The sequence below is a fragment of the Phyllobates terribilis genome, unplaced genomic scaffold (genome assembly GCF_046119375.1).
Source record: "Phyllobates terribilis strain yellow unplaced genomic scaffold, ASM4611937v1 Scaffold_2__4_contigs__length_985480577, whole genome shotgun sequence".
In the NCBI taxonomy this organism is placed as follows: Eukaryota; Metazoa; Chordata; class Amphibia; order Anura; family Dendrobatidae; genus Phyllobates; species Phyllobates terribilis.
The window spans coordinates 30,780,960-30,794,556 of NW_027362762.1; positions in this window are offsets into that span (position 1 = coordinate 30,780,960).

A 13,597-nucleotide genomic window follows, 5' to 3' on the forward strand; every position below is an offset into this window, starting at 1 on the left:
GGGCTGTCACACACTATCTGTACAGGTTATCACTGCTGTGCTGTCACACACTATCTGTACAGTTTATCACAGCTGTACTGTTACACACTATCTGTACAGTTTATCTCTGCTGTGCTGTCACACACTATCTGTGCAGTTTATTCACTGCTGTGCTGTCACACACTATCTGTACAGTTTATTCACTGCTGTGCTGTCACACACTATCTGTACAGGTTATCACTGCTGTGCTGTCACACACTATCTATACAGTTTATCACTGCTGTGCTGTCACACACCATCTGTACAGTTTATCACTGCTGTGCTGTCACACACTATCTGTACAGTTTATCACTGCTGTGCTGTCACACACTACCTGTACAGTTTATTCACTGCTGTGCTGTCATACACTATCTGTACAGTTTATTCACTGCTGTGCTGTCACACACTATCTATACAGTTTATCACTGCTGTACTGTCACACACTATCTGTACAGATTATCACTGCTGGGCTGTCACACACTATCTGTACAGGTTATCACTGCTGTGCTGTCACACACTATCTGTACAGTTTATCACTGCTGTGCTGTCACACACTATCTGTACAGTTTATCACCGCTGTGCTGTCACACACTATCTGTACAGTTTAATTACTGCTGTGCTGTCACACACTATCTGTACAGTTTATCACTGCTGTACTGTCACACACTATCTGTACAGATTATCACTGCTGGGCTGTCACACACTATCTGTACAGGTTATCACTGCTGTGCTGTCACACACTATCTGTACAGTTTATCACTGCTGTGCTGTCACACACTATCTCTACAGTTTATTCTCTGCTGTGCTGTCACACACTATCTGTACAGTTTATCACTGTTGTACTGTCACACACTATCTGTACAATTTATCTCTGCTGTGCTGTCACACACTATCTGTACAGTTTATCACTGCTGTGCTGTCACTCACTATCTGTACAGTTTATCACTGCTGTGCTGTCACATACTATCTGTACAGTTTATGACTTCTGTACTGTCACACACTCTGTACAGTTTATCACTGCTGTACTGTCACACTCTCTCTGAACAGTTTATCACTGCTGTGCTGTCACACACTATCTGTACAGTTTATCACTGCTGTGCTATCACACACTATCTGTACAGTTTATCACTGCTGTGCTGTCACACACTATCTGTACAGTTTATCACTGCTGTACTGTCACACACTATCTGTACAGTTTATCACTGCTGTGCTGTCACACACTATCTGTACAGTTTATCACTGCTGTGTTGTCACACACTATTTGTACAGTTTATCCCTGCTGTGCTGTCACTCACTATCTGTACAGTTTATCACTGCTGTGCTGTCACACACTATCTATACAGTTTATCACTGCTGTACTGTCACACACTATCTGTACAGATTATCACTGCTGGGCTGTCACACACTATCTGTACAGGTTATCACTGCTGTGCTGTCACACACTATCTGTACAGTTTATCACAGCTGTACTGTTACACACTATCTGTACAGTTTATCTCTGCTGTGCTGTCACACACTATCTGTGCAGTTTATTCACTGCTGTGCTGTCACACACTATCTGTACAGTTTATTCACTGCTGTGCTGTCACACACTATCTGTACAGGTTATCACTGCTGTGCTGTCACACACTATCTGTACAGTTTATCACTGCTGTGCTGTCACACACTATCTGTACAGTTTATCACTGCTGTGCTGTCACACACTATCTATACAGTTTATCACTGCTGTGCTGTCACACACCATCTGTACAGTTTATCACTGCTGTGCTGTCACACACTATCTGTACAGTTTATCACTGCTGTGCTGTCACACACTACCTGTACAGTTTATTCACTGCTGTGCTGTCATACACTATCTGTACAGTTTATTCACTGCTGTGCTGTCACACACTATCTGTACAGTTTATCACTGCTGTTGTGTCACACACTATCTGTACAGTTTATTTTCTGCTGTGCTGTCACACACTATCTGTACAGTTTATCACTGCTGTGCTGTCACACACTATATGTACAGTTTATCACTGCTGTGCTGTCACACACTATCTGTACAGTTTATCGCTGCTGTGCTGTCACACACTATCTGTACAGTTTATCACTGCTGTACTGTCACACACTATATGTACAGTTTATCACTGCTGTCCTGTCACACACTATCTGTACAGTTTATCACTGCTGTTCTGCTGTTCTAGAGCGAGTGGTCGCCGGAGAGGCTGTCCTGTAGCCCACTGGGTATTTGAGGCCCTCTGCAGTGAGGGCGGTATATATATATTCCCCTGGCTGCGCCAGTAATATATATCCACACCTCCGACCGTCACTGCCAGCCTTCCTCAAATCCCCCAGATGGTATGCTGCCACCAGTTTCTCGTTTGATACAAGCCCGGTGTTAATAGACTTGCATAGGGTCAGGAACCAACCCGGTAGCGTTTATGGCTTCGGGGAGGAGAACGATTACAGAACAAAAGAAGCAGAACTATTAAATTTTTTATTTAATCCAAAAGGGAGGCAGTGTTTAGGAAAAATATATACAAGGATGTTACAAAGGGAACATTAAAATACATAAACAGTTACATAAAATAAAACAAGATAAAGAGTGAAAATTACTTATACTACACGATCGCGGAGACGATTCAATATAGTGGGAGGGGGGGTTCTCCAGATTGCTGTTATTGAACAGGACCCTTTGCGTATAATTCGTATTCCCCCCAGCAATGAGTACTTCTGTCTTCCCCATAGACTCTTTTATTCCTAAGGGAGATCTGGCCACACGCCCCTGGTGGTGACATCATGTGGGCCGGTCTCCAGCCTGTACATTTTTATTAGAACTGCTGATTTCTGCGATAACTCATCGCCTGTTAATCGCAGAAGCTCGCAAACTACGCCATATTTTCCCTCATGATTTTATCTTTCTTTTGATATTACACATCCCATCGCTGCAGTCTGCTATTCCGGGGTTCTTGCACTACGGCCCCCCGATGTTGGTTACGGCCGTGGAAAAATACCTGCATATTCCGGGGCTGATTTGGTTACTCCACATATGGGTCCCGTTATTGTCGGACCTATAGAACTCATATTATTTCATATCTAATATCGGAGTCATCATGTCTGCAAATTCCCCTTTGAAGCTGGGGAACTGGTCTTCAACAGTTACATGCAAATTAGCGCAAGCCCGCATAGTAATTACCCCCTGCTCTCTCAGAGACAAGAGGCTTGGTTCCCTAACGAAGTTTTCACACTTCTTCCCTGGCCGTGTGTGAATAACTATTTATCAGTAGTGCGTTAATTGGGGATTTGTGCTGGCAGAAGGAGAATAAGGGAGGGGGGTGAACATGTGTGTCACGCAGATGGAAGGACATTTTCCTGATATTAATATTTTATAATATTCCTGACATCTCCCCCTCTTTGAGGTGGCATAAGGGGTTGTTTACAGATCGCCCCTTGAGCCCACCTCCTGGCCTACACTTCCTGCTGATCTGACAAGCCGCAGGTCCACTTGCCCACCAACCTGAGGGTCCAGCTTTCCGATCACCCTGACTGGTTTGGGATACCTTTTCCCCACACCTCTGACAGGCTAAGGGTACCTTCCTCCCATACTCCTGACAGACAGGTGAACACACTTTCCTGTTACCTCGCCTGGTTAGGTGGCCTACCTTTTTACCCGTCATCATCTTTACCTTGAGAGCTGTGCTCTCTAGGGGGGAGCTATGACCGGCCATGTCACAGTCCGTCGTGACACTGGTCGTCGGCACGGGACCACTTTCCCTATGATCTCCGTGTTTCTCCCCATCCTTACACATCACCTCTGGAGGCATGCTAGTCATGGGGCAGCTACCACTGACCATGTTACCATCTGGTGTGACACTGGTCACCTGCACGGGACGACCTGCTTCCTGGTGTCCGTGCCTGCTCCCCTTGCCCCTAGCACTTATTCTGGCTCGCTTTAGGGGATCCTCAGCAGCATCACCCCGTTGGGTGAGGTGGCTGAGTTCCCCTTTATCACAACACACACTTTTATTAGACATCACATTCACATTTTTGACAGCGGCATTAAATGACATATTAGATCTGGGAGGGTTGTCAGGAATGTATCGGGCAACCAACCGTCCAAGATCAGTTCCCAATAACACATTAGTGGGGAGATTCTCCGATACCCCCACTTCCCTTAACCCCCTCCCCGCACCCCAGTCCAGGAAAACTCGGGCCATCGGTATGGGACGGCGAACACCCCCAAACCCGGTGACAGTCAGGGTCTTCCCAGGAAGGAGTTCCTCTGGTAACACAAACTCAGGGCGGATCAGGGTGCGTTCTGCGACTGTGTCCTTAAGGCCGACAGTGACTGTGTTTCCCACAGTAACGGGTTGTAAGTTCTCCCGGGCCCGGCCAACCGCCCCACCCACAAAAAGAATGGCTGCAGTAGTCCCTGGGGCCTCAGGTGTGGGGTTAATCTTCTGCCTCTCCGGGCAGACAAGGCAGATGTGACCCGTTTGGTCACAAGTTTAGCACTTACAGGAGTTAAATGCAGTCCAGGCGCTGGAAGATGGGGCAGATCCTGCTGAGGGCCGGCTGGCTGGAACACTGGGGGTGGTTGTAGGCTTACCCCCTTTCCAGCTAGCAGCGGCTGACTTCCGCACCTCTGGTGTGTGGTTGGCCTCATAGGTATCCGCGATCTGGGCTGCTTTGGCGGCTTCCCTTGGCTCCCGGTCAAGCACAAACTGTCTCACGTCCACTGGGCAAAGATGAAGAAACTGGTCCTTCACCATCAGATCCTTCAGGTCCTCGAAGGTGGTGACTGATAGTCCTTGGATCCACTGCTCAAAGTTGGTTCGGAGCCCGTCTACCACATCGCTGTAGGTGTCATGTGGTCCACGTTGGAGGGCTCTGAACTTTTTCCGGTAAACCTCCGGAGTCAGCGGGTACTTTTTTATCAGGGCCTGCTTGACGGCCTCATAGTCTCCATCTTGTTCTCGAGGGTGGGAAGCAAACACCTCCAGAGCTTTCCTCGGAGCCCTGGAGTTAAATATCTTGCCCACTGGTCGGTGGGCAGCTGATACTGCCTGCAGGCCTTTTCAAAGCCTCGCAGAAATGTGTCCAAGTCCTCATCCTTTTCCATCACAGGGAAGTGCTCAGGATGGGGTTTAATGCAGCTGGCACTGTTTGGCTCACGGGTCTGCGTAGAGGATGACTCCTTCTGAATCCGGGCTAGTTCCAGCTGGTGTTGTCGGTCAGCTTGTCGCTCCTCTCGGTCAGCTTGTCGCTCCGCAGCCTCTCGGTCAGCTTGGGCCTGTTGCTCTGCTCGCTCCTGGAATTTCAGGATCAGCTGCAGTTGTCCGTCACGATCGTCTGCGGCGAGCTGCTCCAAGGCCATCTGCAGGTGGGGGTCCACATTACCCTGGTTGCGGGTATGGCTGGCCATCACAGGTGGGACCCCTGCAGCAGCGCCATCCGGGCCTTGGCTGGCCGCCTCATCATCAGGGCTCTGCTGTCGGACGGGCTCTGCAGCACCTTGTAACAGTTCAGCAATCATTTGGGCCTTGTTTTTGCCCGTGGGGTCAATCTGCCTCAGCTCACAGAGGGCGATGAGAGTGGGCTTCGACTGCTGTTGATACAAGGGTTCTCCACGTGTAGACATTCTTGCCAAATAAAAGATAGGATAGAAAAACAAGAGAAGGGAGGGGATGCAACTGCTACACGTATAGTAATGTCCCAGATAAAAAATATTACAACACTGAGTCTGATTTCTTAAAACTCTGCACAGAATTCTCGCAAGAACCGTGCAAGTTTTCAGTGACAGGAATGATTGCTCAATCCAGCCACTGATGTTCTGTAATATCCCACCGCTTGCCACCAATTTGTCAGGAAAATGCCGGCCGGTGGGTGCAGCTCTCTGGCGCCCCCTTACCTCTCAGGTCAGTCAAGGTACTGCACCTAGAGAAAGTAGTGCCAGGAAGCTGCTACCAGCGGGGGGAAAACACGGTGGTGTGTTGTCCCTTACACATCACCAATCCGTGACGCCACAATACAGGCACAACTCTCTGGCGCCCCCCTTGCCTCTCAGGTCAGTCAAGGTACTGCACCTAGAGCGAGTGGTCGCCGGAGAGGCTGTCCTGTAGCCCACTGGGTATTTGAGGCCCTCTGCAGTGAGGGCGGTATATATATATTCCCCTGGCAGCGCCAGTAATATATATCCACACCTCCGACTGTCACTGCCAGCCTTCCTCAAATCCCCCAGATGGTATGCTGCCACCAGTTTCTCATTTGATACAAGCCCGGTGTTAATAGACTTGCATCGGGTCAGGAACCAACCCGGTAGCGTTTATGGCTTCGGGGAGGAGAACGATTACAGAACAAAAGAAGCAGAACTATTAAATTTTATATTTAATCCAAAAGGGAGGCAGTGTTTAGGAAAAATATATACAAGGATGTTACAAAGGGAACATTAAAATACATAAACAGTTACATAAAATAAACAGGATAAAGAGTGAGAATTACTTACACTACACGATCGCGGAGACGATTCAATATAGTGGGAGGGGGGGGTTCTCCAGATTGCTGTTATTGAACAGGACCCTTTGCGTATAATTCGTATTCCCCCCAGCAATGAGTATTTCTGTCTTCCCCATAGTCTCTTTTATTCCTAAGGGAGATCTGGCCACACGCCCCTGGTGGTGACATCATGTGGGCCGGTCTCCAGCCTGTACATTTTTATTAGAACCGCTGATTTCTGTGATAACTCATCGCCCGTTAATCGCAGAAGCTCGCAAACTATGCCATATTTTCCCTCATGATTTTATCTTTCTTTTGATATTACGCATCACATCGCTGCAGTCTGCTATTCCGGGGTTCTTGCACTACGGCCCCCCGATGTTGGTTATGGCCGTGGAAAAATACCTGCATATTCCGGGGCTGATTTGGTTACTCCACATATGGGTCCCGTTATTGTCGGACCTATAGAACTCATATTATTTCATATCTAATATCGGAGTCATCATGTCTGCAAATTCCCCTTTGAAGCTGGGGAACTGGTCTTCAACAGTTACATGCAAATTAGCGCAAGCCCGCATAGTAATTACCCCCTGCTCTCTCAGAGACAAGAGGCTTGGTTCCCTAACGAAGTTTTCACACTTCTTCCCTGGCCGTGTGTGAATAACTATTTATCAGTAGTGCGTTAATTGGGGATTTGTGCTGGCAGAAGGAGAATAAGGGAGGGGGGTGAACATGTGTGTCACGCAGATGGAAGGACATTTTCCTGATATTAATATTTTATAATATTCCTGACACACACTATCTGTACAGTTTATCACTGCCGTGCTGTCACACACTATCTGTACAGTTTATCACTGCTGTGCTGTCAAACACTATCTGTACAGTTTATCACTGCTGTGCTGTCATACACTATCTGTACAGTTTATCACTGCTGTGCTGTCATACACTATCTGTACAGTTTATCACTGCTGTACTGTCACACACTATCTGTACAGTTTATCACTGCTGTGCTGTCACACACTATCTGTACAGTTTATCACTGCTGTGCTGTCACACACTATCAGTACAGTTTATCACTGCTGTGCTTTCACACACTATCTGTATAGTTTATCACTGCTGTGCTGTCACACACTATCTGTACAGTTTATCACTGCTGTGCTGTCACACACTATCTGTACAGTTTATCACTGCTGTGCTGTCACACACTATCTGTACAGTTTATCACTAGTGTGATGTCACACACTATCTGCACAGTCTGTTCACTGCTGGGCTGTCACACACTATCTATACAGTTTATCACTGCTGTGCTGTCACACACTATCTGTACAGTATATCACTGCTGTTCTGTCACACACTATCTGTACAGTTTATTATCTGCTGTGCTGTCACACAATATCTGTACAGTTTATCACTGCCGTGCTGTCACACACTATCTGTACAGTTTATCTCTGCTGTGTTGTCACACACTATCTGTACAGTTTATCACTGCTGTGCTGTCACACACTATCTGTACAGTTTATCACTGCTGTGCTGTCACACACTATCTGTACAGTTTATCAATGCCGTGCTGTCACACACTATCTGTACAGTTTATCATTGCTGTCCTGTCACACACTATCTGTACAGTTTATCACTGCTGTGTTGTCACACACTATCTGTACAGTTTATCATTGCTGTGCTGTCACACACTATCTGTACAGTTTATCACTGCTGTGCTGTCACACACTATCTGTACAGTTTATTATCTGCTGTCCTGTCACACACTATCTGTACAGTTTATAACTGCTGTGCTGTCACACACTATCTGTACAGTTTATCACTGCTGTGCTGTCACACACTATCTGTACAGTATATCACTGCTGTTCTGTCACACACTATCTGTATAGTTTATTATCTGCTGTGCTGTCACACACTATCTGTACAGTTTATCACTGCTGTGCTGTCACACACTATCTGTACAGTTTATCACTGCCGTGCTGTCACACACTATATGTACAGTTTATCACTAATGTGCTGTCACACACTATCTGTACAGTTTATCTCTGCTGTGCTGTCACACACTACCTGTACAGTTTATCACTGCTGTGCTGTCACACACTATCTGTACAGTTTATCACTGCTGTGCTGTCACACACTATCTGTACAGTTTATCACTGCCGTGCTGTCACACACTATCTGTACAGTTTATCATTGCTGTCCTGTCACACACTATCTGTACAGTTTATCACTGCTCTGCTGTCACACACTATCTGTACAGTTTATCATTGCTGTGCTGTCACACACTATCTGTACAGTTTATCACTGCTGTGCTGTCACACACTATCTGTACAGTTTATCACTGCTGTGCTGTCACACACTATCTGTACAGTTTATCACTACTGTGCTGTCACACACTATCTGTAGAGTTTATCACTGCTGTGCTGTCACACACTATCTGTACAGTTTATCACTGCTGTGCTGTCACACACTATCTGTACAGGTTATCACTGCTGTGCTGTCACACACTATCTTTACAGTTTACCACTGTTGTGCTGTCACACACTATCTGTACAGTTTATCACTGCTGTGCTGTCACACACTATCTGTACAGTTTATCTCTGCTGTGCTGTCACACACTATCTGTACAGTTTATCACTGCTGTTGTGTCAAACACTATCTGTACAGTTTATCACTGCTGTGCTGTCACACACTATCTGTACAGATTATCACTGCTGTGCTGTCACACACTATCTGTACAGATTATCACTGCTGTGCTGTCACACAATATCTGTACAGTTTATCACTGCTGTGCTGTCACACACTATCTGTATAGTTTATCACTGCTGTGCTGTCACACACTACCTGTACAGTTTATCACTGATGTGCTGTAACACACTATCTGTACAGTTTATCTCTGCTGTGCTGCCACACACTATCTGTACAGTATATCACTGCTGTTCTGTCACACACTATCTGTACAGTTTATTATCTGCTGTGCTGTCACACACTATCTGTACAGTTTATCACTGCCGTGCTGTCACACACTATCTGTACAGTTTATCTCTGCTGTGTTGTCACACACTATCTGTACAGTTTATCACTGCTGTGCTGTCACACACTATCTGTACAGTTTATCACTGCTGTGCTGTCACACACTATCTGTCCAGTTTATCAATGCCATGCTGTCACACACTATCTGTACAGTTTATCATTGCTGTCCTGTCACACACTATCTGTACAGTTTATCACTGCTGTGCTGTCACACACTATCTGTACAGTTTATCATTGCTGTGCTGTCACACACTATCTGTACAGTTTATCACTGCTGTGCTGTCACACACTATCTGTACAGTTTATTATCTGCTGTCCTGTCACACACTATCTGTACAGTTTATAACTGCTGTGCTGTCACACACTATCAGTACAGTTTATCACTGCTGTGCTGTCACACACTATCTGTACAGTTTATCACTGCTGTGCTGTCACACACTATCTGTACAGTATATCACTGCTCTTCTGTCACACACTATCTGTATAGTTTATTATCTGCTGTGCTGTCACACACTATCTGTACAGTTTATCACTGCTGTGCTGTCACACACTATCTGTACAGTTTATCACTGCCGTGCTGTCACACACTATATGTACAGTTTATCACTAATGTGCTGTCACACACTATCTGTTCAGTTTATCTCTGCTGTGCTGTCACACACTACCTGTACACTTTATCACTGCTGTGCTGTCACACACTATCTGTACAGTTTATCACTGCTGTGCTGTCACACACTATCTGTACAGTTTATCACTGCCGTGCTGTCACACACTATCTGTACAGTTTATCATTGCTGTCCTGTCACACACTATCTGTACAGTTTATCACTGCTGTGCTGTCACACACTATCTGTACAGTTTATCATTGCTGTGCTGTCACACACTATCTGTACAGTTTATCACTGCTGTGCTGTCACACACTATCTGTACAGTTTATTACTACTGTGCTGTCACACACTATCTGTACAGGTTATCACTGCTGTGCTGTCACACACTATCTTTACAGTTTACCACTGTTGTGCTGTCACACACTATCTGTACAGTTTATTACTGCTGTGCTGTCACACACTATCTGTACAGTTTATCACTGCTGTGCTGTCACACACTATCTGTACAGTTTATTACTACTGTGCTGTCACACACTATCTGTACAGGTTATCACTGCTGTGCTGTCACACACTATCTTTACAGTTTACCACTGTTGTGCTGTCACACACTATCTGTACAGTTTATTACTGCTGTGCTGTCACACACTATCTGTACAGTTTATCTCTGCTGTGCTGTCACACACTATCTGTACAGTTTATCACTGCTGTTGTGTCAAACACTATCTGTACAGTTTATCACTGCTGTGCTGTCACACACTATCTGTACAGATTATCACTGCTGTGCTGTCACACACTATCTGTACAGATTATCACTGCTGTGCTGTCACACAATATCTGTACAGTTTATCACTGCTGTGCTGTCACACACTATCTGTATAGTTTATCACTGCTGTGCTGTCACACACTATCTGTACAGTTTATCACTGATGTGCTGTCACACACTATCTGTACAGTTTATCTCTGCTGTGCTGTCACACACTATCTGTACAGTTTATCATTGCTGTGCTGTCACACACTATCTGTACAGTTTTTCACTGCTGTGCTGTCACACACTATCTGTACAGTTTATCACTGCTGTGCTGTCACACACTATCTGTACAGTTTATCACTACTGTGCTGTCACACACTATCTGTACAGTTTATCACTGCTGTGCTGTCACACACTATCTGTACAGTTTATCACTGGTGTGCTGTCACACACTATCTGTACAGGTTATCACTGCTGTGCTGTCACACACTATCTTTACAGTTTAACACTGTTGTGCTGTCACACACTATCTGTACAGTTTATCACTGCTGTGCTGTCACACACTATCTGTACAGTTTATCTCTGCTGTGCTGTCACACACTATCTGTACAGTTTATCACTGCTGTTGTGTCAAACACTATCTGTACAGTTTATCACTGCTGTGCTGTCACACACTATCTGTACAGATTATCACTGCTGTGCTGTCACACACTATCTGTACAGTTTATCATTGCTGCGCTGTCACACACTATCTGTTCAGTTTATCACTGCTGTGCTGTCACACACTATCTGTACAGGTTATCACTGCTGTGATGTCACACACTATCTGTACATGTTATCACTGCTGTGCTGTCACACACTGTCTGTACAGTTTATCACTGCTGTGCTGTCACACACTATCTGTACAGTTTATCACTGCTGTGCTGTCACACACTATCTATACAGTTTATCACTGCTGTACTGCCACACACTCTCTGTACAGTTTATCACTGCTGTGCTGTCACACACTCTCTGTACAGCTTATTCTCTGCTGTGCTGTCACACACTATCTGTACAGGTTATCACTGCTGTGCTGTCACACACTATCTTTACAGTTTACCACTGTTGTGCTCTCACACACTATCTGTACAGTTTATCACTACTGTGCTGTCACACACTATCTGTACAGTTTATCTCTGCTGTGCTGTCACGCACTATCAGTACAGTTTATCACTGCTGTTGTGTCACACACTATCTCTACAGTTTATCACTGCTGTGCTGTCACACACTATCTGTACAGTTTATCACTACTGTGCTGTCACACACTATCTGTACAGTTTATCACTGCTGTGCTCTCACACACTATCTGTACAGTTTATCAATGCCGTGCTGTCACACACTATCTGTACAGTTTATCATTGCCGTCCTGTCACACACTATCTGTACAGTTTATCACTGCTGTGCTTTCACACACTATCTGTACAGTTTATCATTGCTGTGCTGTCACACACTATCTGTACAGTTTATCACTGCTGTGCTGTCACACACTATCTGTACAGTTTATTATCTGCTGTCCTGTCACACACTATCTGTACAGTTTATAACTGCTGTGCTGTCACACACTATCTGTACAGTTTATCACTGCTGTGCTGTCACACACTATCTGTACAGTATATCACTGCTGTTCTGTCACACACTATCTGTATAGTTTATTATCTGCTGTGCTGTCACACACTCTCTGTACAGTTTATCACGGCTGTGCTGTCACACACTATCTGTACAGTTTATCACTGCCGTGCTGTCACACACTATATGTACAGTTTATCACTAAAGTGCTGTCACACACTATCTGTACAGTTTATCTCTGCTGTGCTGTCACACACTACCTGTACAGTTTATCACTGCTGTGCTGTCACACACTATCTGTACAGTTTATCACTGCTGTGCTGTCACACACTATCTGTACAGTTTATCACTGCCGTGCTGTCACACACTATCTGTACAGTTTATCATTGCTGTCCTGTCACACACTATCTGTACAGTTTATCACTGCTCTGCTGTCACACACTATCTGTACAGTTTATCATTGCTGTGCTGTCACATACTATCTGTACAGTTTATCACTGCTGTGCTGTCACACACTATCTGTACAGTTTATCACTGCTGTGCTGTCACTCACTATCTGTACAGTTTATCACTACTGTGCTGTCACACACTATCTGTAGAGTTTATCACTGCTGTGCTGTCACACACTATCTGTACAGTTTATCACTGCTGTGCTGTCACACACTATCTGTACAGGTTATCACTGCTGTGCTGTCACACACTATCTTTACAGTTTACCACTGTTGTGCTGTCACACACTATCTGTACAGTTTATCACCGCTGTGCTGTCACACACTATCTGTACAGTTTATCTCTGCTGTGCTGTCACACACTATCTGTACAGTTTATCACTGTTGTTGTGTCAAACACTATCTGTACAGTTTATCACTGCTGTGCTGTCACACACTATCTGTACAGATTATCACTGCTGTGCTGTCACACACTATCTGTACAGATTATCACTGCTGTGCTGTCACACAATATCTGTACAGTTTATCACTGCTGTGCTGTCACACACTATCTGTATAGTTTATCACTGCTGTGCTGTCACACACTACCTGTACAGTTTATCACTGATGTGCTGTCACACACTATCTGTACAGTTTATCTCTGCTGTGCTGTCACACAC